We start from the raw sequence: 9598 nt of genomic DNA, 5'->3' as shown, positions 1-9598 counted from the left end.
TATAAATAATTATCATATTTAATAACATATATTAATTACACCTAACTCATTAGTATTAATAATTTTATATATGTTACCATTTATAATTGAATATTAACAACCTATATTTTAAATATCTAAAATTTAATAATATTTGCATGTATATATACTAAATTCTTTTTTTTGAAGACTTTATATAAAATAAATTTATTTTCAGTAAATAAATTTAATATGTTAGCTAATCTGAAAATGACAATGTTAGTGTATCAAGTATTAAACCCAAGAAATATAATAGATATTCCCTTTGTATAAGAATAAAATAGTGGGTTATAAGGGGGTTTATAATAAAGTTGAGATTCCTATTATATGGGCAAATCAAATATAAACTAAAACTGGTTTGAAGATTTTGAATATATTTAATAAAATATTAAAATATCAAGTTCATTACGGTTACATTAATATTTTACAATGGTATGGAGAATCATTTTTCTTACATTAACCAATTTAAATTTTTTTCAGAGGTATAAGTAAAAGAGTTATAAGATTAATACAGTGTTATAAAAATCAACAATTTCGCCGATGAATTGCTGGAAGGCAACCAAACAATATTATAGAGTAAATTCAGAGCATACAACATTTTTGTCATTTTCGATCAAAATCGGCAATTTTTACAAAATTTGACGAATCAAACACACGATTTGAGGCAATGAAGAGAAGAAAAGGAAGAAGAAATATACTCAACATCGAGTTGGTGAAGAATGACGATTTTAAATGAAAAAATCACACGGCCGTCGAATAGAAACTGAAAAGATAAGGGAAGAAGAAGAGAGATGCGTAAAAATGATTAAGACTCTTATTATTTTAATAAATAATGCACACAAAATAATGTTATAACTTAGTATGGATGTACAAATGCAATTTTACACATCTCAAATATAATTATTTTACTTATATATTTTTAAAAAGAATATAAAAATATGTTCGACATTATTTTGATTTAGCATCTCGATAAATTCTCGATTTTTGACGGTAGTTCAACCGATGTAGTCCATTTTTCAATTTCCATAACCTTTGATTACTGACCTATCTATTAATATATTTATCATAAAAAATTATTTATATTGAAAATGTATTTATATTATCAATTGTACAATAATATATTTAATATGTCGGCTTTCATATCCAATCATTACATTTTCTAATATGGAAAGTAAGAATTGCCTCATATTCATTGTATTTTGTATCACTAATTGTACCATGTAAACAAATATAGTAACTCTTTAATTAACTTCGCAATATTTCATTCATTGTAATTATTTTCATGAGATATGTGTGCTATCATTTGTATAATATTTTGAACGTATATTTCGATTTTATTGCCGCATATTCAATTTATTTTGAGAAAAAACACGTTAAGTACGACATCGATCTCAATTTCAGAAACAAATATATTTAATTAATCGATCCATCATGAAACAACATAAATATATCGTCGATAATTACAATCAAAATAACATCAATTCACGCATTAGAGAACATGCCCGTGCATTGGACTGGCTATTCAGCTAGTTATAGTTTGACAAGAAGTTGTGAATGCTTTATCAGGAAAGTTCTAACGACTTTTTCAGATTAGTTACATATTTTGGCACCAATTTTAAGTATTTCTCCAAGTTGAGTTTATATTGCAATAATCATTGTTATAAATCATTTGGGGAGCAAGGTCTTCTACCATAGAAAATTTACTTTAACTTGCACTTTTTAGTGTTATTTAGACAATTTTTTACTTTGATTGTGTTGAATCTCTTCCGCTGACACCTCTGGAAAGCTGATGCCTTAAAGCCATTGAATTGTCGACACGATCGCCAATTCTCTTTTTTGAATTTAAGCCTAAAACAAGCTATGAAAAAGCTACAAAAAATCCAACATATATAATGTACTATATGTATTTTGATAATAAAAACTTTTAAAGGTATTTTGGAGAGATACTCCGTCCTTTTTTAAGCTCACCTGGACATCAGAATTCAGGAAATGCTCTAATTTCAGACATGTTAATTAATTCATAAACATATTTGGTTAATTTAATATTCATATATTATCAAATGCTAACCAATCTAAGTTTAATATTGAATAGAGATATGACATTTCATATAAGTTTAGTTTCAAAATTTTACGTTATTTATCACCTTATATTAAGTTGTGGGATCTTTTTATTGTTTCAAAATTGAAGGTTAATGTTTGATAACATTAAGGTGATTGGTTGGAAACTATAATAGATTTTAATAAAAAAATCACAGGTAGAGATTTCTTAGGCAACGAAAATTGATTCAGCCAGAATTGATAACATTGAAGTAATCTTTGCAGCATTAGAAATTTCCGCTGGTAATTTTATTGTTCTTAGTTGTGTTCAATTATGCATCTTTTAATTTATTTATGTAAATTTCGAGAGTTGAAATGGAACATTTTGTAATATTCTTTATTAAATATAATAAATAAATTTAATGGTCCGACAAAACGTTACATTCACCATTTGTTGATCGTTTTTGACACATGATTAGAAGGAATAATTTTCTTACTCTTAACAACATAGGAGGGCTAAATCTCATCTAGATCATTCATATTTCTCATATGATTCATAATATACACAATGTCTACTTTTATTATTAACCAGTCAAGGATAACTTCAATAATATCAAGGTATATTAATTCTCTTATAGAAATATAATGACTTCAGGTATAAGGACCAATACATCATTATCACTGTGAGATTAACTAATGACACTATAATAATGTAGTATCTCACAACGGGTCAATCCAACATCATTTATCTAATACATGTGCCTATATTTTGAATTTAGTATCACCATACCTATGATCAATGAGATATGATCATCAATCAACAAACACACTAGTCTCCACGCATTTATTATCGTCCCTTAACAATAGTACTTGACTAGGGACCTTTAGGAATATCAATACTATTCTAATAATCTCATTTCTAAGTCATGTACTTAGAGATATAGATTTACATACATATTCCAAGGATATTTATTAATCTAACAATTTATCGCAGAAAATAAAGATATAATTGTTAGGGATTCAAGGCACAAAACGCAACGGAAAATAAAAAAATTTAATCCCTACCGAATGATCTATGTATAATGACTGAATAATTATGGAGAATAGGATCATGTACCTTAATAAACCTTTCCGTATGATAGTAATGGAAGTTCTGATCTTGTTGAATCACAACATCCCTCCTTGCAATGATATGCTCTCCAAGGTATCCACACGAACGTACGATCGTCCAACGATCACTGGAGCCGGTACTAGCCGATTTCATTGCCTCTTCCCCTCTCTTTTTCTCTCTAGCATCTCTAAGATATAGAGCTGTTAAGGTTTTTCTCAAAAATGAAATATGACCAGTAACCCTAAAAATATACATCTTAATGTAAATATAGGGGATAGAGGATTAAGGTCTAACCCTGAATTTAATGGGCTTCTGAAAATAACTCATTCTGATGTCGGGTTTTTATTACTATTAAATTCGAATTCTAATATATATATATATATAATTAATCAAGTCTCATTCAATTAATTTAATAACTAAATTCAAATTAATAATAATAAAGTATTTAAATTCATAATTTAAATAACACTCCGTTTTAAACGTTCTTCGTGTGTGACCCTTTAGGTTATTATTACGTTGGCAATAATTTTATTTTCTAACAATGAAATTATAAACAATAAGTGGCATCTAGTAATACATCGTTGATATCCAAGTAAAAATAATAATTGGCGATTCAATTAAAACTTTCGTGAATAATGTACAATGTAGTATAATCCCTTTAGCCTTATATTATAGATCAAACTCGAGGCAAGCATTGTGTCATCTTTTGTTAACGTTAAATTCTTGTTTCCTTGATCAATGAGTAAATTATTAAATAAATCATTATTTGAGCACGACCATGCATTTTATAGTCTTACTCAATTAAAAGGCCATTATTATCACTCCTTAATATAGGAGGGCTAAATCCCATCAAGATCATTCATATTTCTCATACGATTCATAATATACCCAATGTCTACTTTTATTATTACATGTTCAAGGATAACTTTCAATAGCATCAAAGTATATTAATTCTCGTATAGAAATATAATGACTTTAGGTCCAAGGACCAATATATCATTATCACTGTGAGATTAACTTATGACACTGTTGTGCAAGACATACATGTACTTTAACAAGACTATATCAAATTGACAACCCTAAGTAAGTTGTATTGTAATCTTTGTTTGCATTTTATATTGTAACATTTAAAGTCTGTAAAAATGTCAAAGAGCAGACTAGAGTCTTTTTGTTTAAATAATATCAAGCCTAAGAATTCTATCTGGAAGAAGATCAAGAAGATCATGCCTCAGAAGAATTATGAATAAGCTTGAAGTTGAATAAATCTGTTTTGAAAAAAATATTCTAAGTCAAGATCTCTACAAGTCACAGATTTAGTGTTATAGAGAAGTCATTCGAGAACTCCAAATGACTTATCGAGAAGTCAGGAAAGCTACTAGAGAACTCAAAGAGATATCGACAAGCCAATTGAAGACATGCAGATTGGAGATATCGACAAGTCATTTCTTCACTAGAGAACTGTAGAAATATCGAAAAGTCAAATATCACTAGAGATCTCTGAGATATCGACAGGTCAAAATGTCACTAGAGATCTCAGAGATATCGATAAGTCAAAGTGAAGACATGAAGCTGAGAGACCTCGACAAGCCAAATTCTCTTATAGAGAACTCAAAGACCTCTACAAGTCAAATCTATTATGGAAAATTAGAGATCTCGATAAGTCAATATACTTATCGAGATGTCAAGATCTCTATATGCCTAATTGGAGATCTCGAGGTAAAATCTCAAAGTACAAATTGCAAACCAGTTCAATATCCAAGATTTACAATCAACAAACACTCGAACTAGCTGGATTGACAAGTCTACAAAAAATAGCTTGAAGGATGTGCAAGATCAATGGTGAAGATTAACTGACAAAGAAAGATCAAAGTTAACACAGGGTGCAAAGATATGCTAAGCCAGAAATGGAAGTTATACTTTTCCCAAAATGGAAATGATTAATGACAGCTTACTAAAGTGAATAACATGTCTTATTACACAGTGTAAGCCGGTAGTTAACTGAGATATAAAGTTAAAATTGGTCCTTTGTTAGTAGTAATAATTAAAATAGAAAATCTTGTATTTCTCTCAAAAAGAAGCTAAGCTCTTTATTAAGAAAGAGCCTAGAAATTTTGTAGCAAAACATTTTTAATTTTTATATAAAATTAAGTGAGTTTTGAAAGATCTGTGTTCACTGTTATTGATTGTTTAAATTTCAGTACTAACACATACCACTGCAAGATTACATTTATTTTGTTCAAACCATAATACTTCAAGAAAATCACAAAAACACCAAAAACACATTCACCCCCCCTGTGTGTAATTCATTTCCTAACAAGTGGTATCAGAGCAAAATCTGAAAGTAAATAGATTCAAGACCTTGAAAGAATGAATGCATAGAAAATTAGTAGCATCAAAATCCCTACTTTTGACAAAGCTAACTATACTTTATGGAAGAAGAGAATGATGTTGTTTATAAGAATGACCAATCTACTGTATATTCAGATTCTCAAAAATGGGCCATTCATTCCTATGGTTACAGTTGATGTATTTATAGATGGAGACATGGTTATCCCAGCACATTATGCTCCCAAGGACCCTGTAGAATACACTGAGCCTGAGAAAGAAAAAGTCTCCCTGGATAGTGGCTTGCAGTTAATCTTAATAGAGTCACTTGATAATGTAATGTATAACAATATTGTCAACTGTGACACTGCAAAACAGATCAGGGAAAAGATAGAGATATTGTGTGAGGGAACTAAGGAAATTATGTCAAATCAAAGAAGAATACTGATTTCACAGTATGAGGGTTTTATGGTTAAGCCAAATGAAAGCATTATTGATGTGTTTGAAAGGTTTAACAAGCTAATCAATGACTTGCAGCTTCATGATAAATATTATGAAGCTGAAGAAGTGAACTTGAAATTTTTGCTTACTTTTCTTGATCATTTGGAACAGAAAATCTCAGCAATCAGGGAAAGGAGAAATTTGGGCAGAATAACTCTGAAAGTCCTGTATGGAATCTTGAAAACATATGAACAAGAAATGATTCAAAGGAAATCATTAAGGTCTGGTCAAGGGCATGTTGTAGATGATTCAAGTGCCTTAATTGTCAATGAAAGCCAGACCTCTAATGATGAGCCAAGATCCCAGACTCCAGCTGCCTCAACAAGTGAGCAAAGAATCAATGATTTACATGAACAAGTTAACTGGAACTGGAAGAAGATGAGTTCTACACCTTGGATGAACTTGATGAGCTAGATCAATCAATGGCCTATCTGGAAAGAAAGTTCTCTAATATTAGAGTAAAGAAGCCAAGGTTCTTCAAGGGTAAATGACAATCGTTCAACAAAGACAGCAGTTGGAAAGGAAAGGGGAAGTACACATCTGATAGCAAAAATGGTTACAAAACTGGATCAGTGGATAGATCAAAGATAAGGTGCTTTAACTGTGATGAGTTAGGCCAATTTGCTACAGAATACAGGAAACCCAAGAAAGCAAAGAAAGACAAAGCTTATCTTGAATTAGAAGCAAAGTATGAAGCTCTTCTAAAGAAATAACAAGGCAAAACATATATTGCAGAGGGTAAAAGTTGGGATGACTCTGACAATTATGAAGATGAGGAAGTTGGAAATTATGCACTAATGGCCTTGGAGCAAGGAGAGTCCTCTTCATAAAAAACATAGGTACCAACTCTTACCACCATTGATTTAAATGTGAATCAATATAAGGAAACTGTTGAAAAAGATGAGCACAAAAATGTTTCATATTCATACAAGTATGGTGGCTGCTAATGAAGAAGTGAGCAGACTGACAAAGATAAATGAGAAGCTTGAGAATGAGAAACAGGAAACTGAATTGTTGATAGTGGAGCTTGAAGCTGTAAAACAAGAAAATGTTTATCTGAAGAACAAGCTCAAGTGTGCAAATGAGACTGAAGTTGTGTTGAGAGAAAAGCTAGAGAAAAATGAAGTGAAGTTGAAGTCCTTCGGGAATGCATCTGAGTTGGTTGGACAATAACATGAGAAAAACAATCCATGTGCAAATATTGCTATTGGTCTTGATTATGATGACTTGAACAGTAAGAAGAAAAACATAGGTGACAAAGGAAAAACAACAAAAATTGAAAATGTTCCAGCAATGCTGAAAAAGATTGGTTCACCTATATTCAAGGCATGTGAAGTAAACTTCAGTGAAGAAGAGTTGATTATCAAGTAATAAATTGCAGATGAGGACAATGAGAAGAAAATTGCAAATGTAACTCAATCTTCCAAAGCTGAAGAAAATCTCATGGACAACCAAAACACCAAGACACCTTTCAAAGAAATCAAAACTGAAGATGCAAGAAAGAAGAAGAAAAATAGAAATGAGAAAATTGGGATAAACAAAAGCAACAATTTTGCTTATGTTGCAGGTGCTCCAAGAAAGAAATGTGAGAAATGTGGCTCTGTGAATCACCTAACTCATCTTTGTAAAAAGGATGTTAGCAAGCCAGTTGAAGGAGTCTGTAAATACAATGAAGGAAATGCAAATGATCCCTACTCATTATGTGACAAGTTTGATTGCATTTCCTGCAATTTGAAAGTGATGAAGAGCTGCCACAAGTTGAGAGTAGACCTCAAAGAAACAATAATTGGGTCTACAACAAATAGGGAAAATGCACAACAGTCACTGAATTCTATTTTATCTGAAACAACTCATTCTACTTTTGCTAGATCATTTAACAAGAATAAAGTACCCAACACTGCTTGGGTTGCTAAACACACTTAAAACTCATTGCGTGCAGGGAAAAATGAAGAAGGTCATATGCATCATTGAGAGTGGATGTTCCAGACATATGACAGGTGATAAAGCCCTGCTATCACAATTTGAGGAGAAGGTTGGCCCTTTGGTGACCTTCGGAGACAACAACAAAGGATTCACAATGGGATATGGCAAGATTGTTTCTGGAAATATTGGCATTAATGATGTAGCACCGGTAGCTGGTCTTGAAGTGAATCTTCTCAGTGTTGGCCAATTTGTAGACAAAGGCTTTGAAGTTTTATTCAACAAAGAAGAATGCACTTTTATCAGCAAGAAAACTGGTGAAGTTGCTCTGAAAGGAGCAAGGAAAGGAAGCTTGTTTGTTGCAGACTTGGACTCAACAAATATGGGTGGAATTTATTACTTCTACATCAAGGCATCCACAGAGCAAAACAAACTATGGCACAAGAGACTCTCATATCTGAACTACAAGGAAATCAACAATCTCGTCAAGAAAGAGTTGGTGAGAGACATGCCAAAGCTGGAGTTTGCTTAAATTGAAGTTTGTGAAGCCTTTTAGAAAGGAAAAATGAAAAGATCAAGTCACAAGTCAAAAACTGTGAATTCCATAAGTGTACCTTTGCAACTTATTCACATGGACTTATTTGGGCCAGTAAATATCTTATCAATTTCAAGGAACAAATATGCACTTGTGATGGTGGATGACTTCTCAAGATACACCTGGGTAGAATTTATGCATTCTAAGGATGAAACTGTCGGGTTTCAAGTACATAAACACGACGGAAACAGTAATTAAAAACGTAAAAAAATAGAATTTTTGAAACCCACCGAAGGATCCATGCGAAAAACATATATTTAATTCGTAGATCAGATTGTTTACCTTAAGAAGCTTTAAAAATTGGTTGAATAATAGAGATCCAAAGATTGTTCAATCACCATGCATCCCGCTCTCGCGATCTACACTCTATCGGTATCCAACTAATGCTTGAACTCAAGGTTTGGACGTGTACTAGCACAAACTCGTTTCTTCTTGCTCTCTCCATCTTCTCTCTTGGTGGCTAGGGTTTTAGTAAAAGTCTTGCTTACAAAATCAGCCACACAGGAAATATTATATAGAGAGTATAATAAGAATTATAACTCTTATCTAATTAGGAGTTAATATTAATTCGAAATTCCTATTTGTATAATAATTAAGTCACACTTAATTATTTAACAAATGAATTACATAATTAATATTGGTAAATTCGAATATCAATATTTATCTAATTAATTAAGTCATACGAGGCATGTAATGTGTCATCCTCATCACAGTTTAATCCAAGCTTCCTTGATGAATGAGTAGACTATCATATCAAATCAACATTTGAGCGTGGCCACGCATTTCATAGTCTAGCTCACGAAAGAGGCCAATAACATCACTCCTAAAATAGGATGGTTAAATCCCATCTAGATCATTCATATTTCTCATACAATTCATAATATACTCAATGTCCATATTTATCATTACCCGGTCAAGGATAACTTTTAATGGAATCAATGTATATTAATTCTCGTATAAAAATATAATGACTTCAGGTCCAAGGACCATTACATCATTATCACTGTGAGAATTACTTATGACACAACAGACATGTAGAATCTCACATTGGGTCTGTCCAGCACCATGTTGTTAGGTCCCAATATGTTTGT

The sequence above is a fragment of the Apium graveolens genome, chromosome 8 (assembly GCF_009905375.1).
Source record: "Apium graveolens cultivar Ventura chromosome 8, ASM990537v1, whole genome shotgun sequence".
Taxonomy (NCBI): domain Eukaryota; kingdom Viridiplantae; phylum Streptophyta; class Magnoliopsida; order Apiales; family Apiaceae; genus Apium; species Apium graveolens.
Note: the sequence above shows the minus strand (reverse complement) of the source record.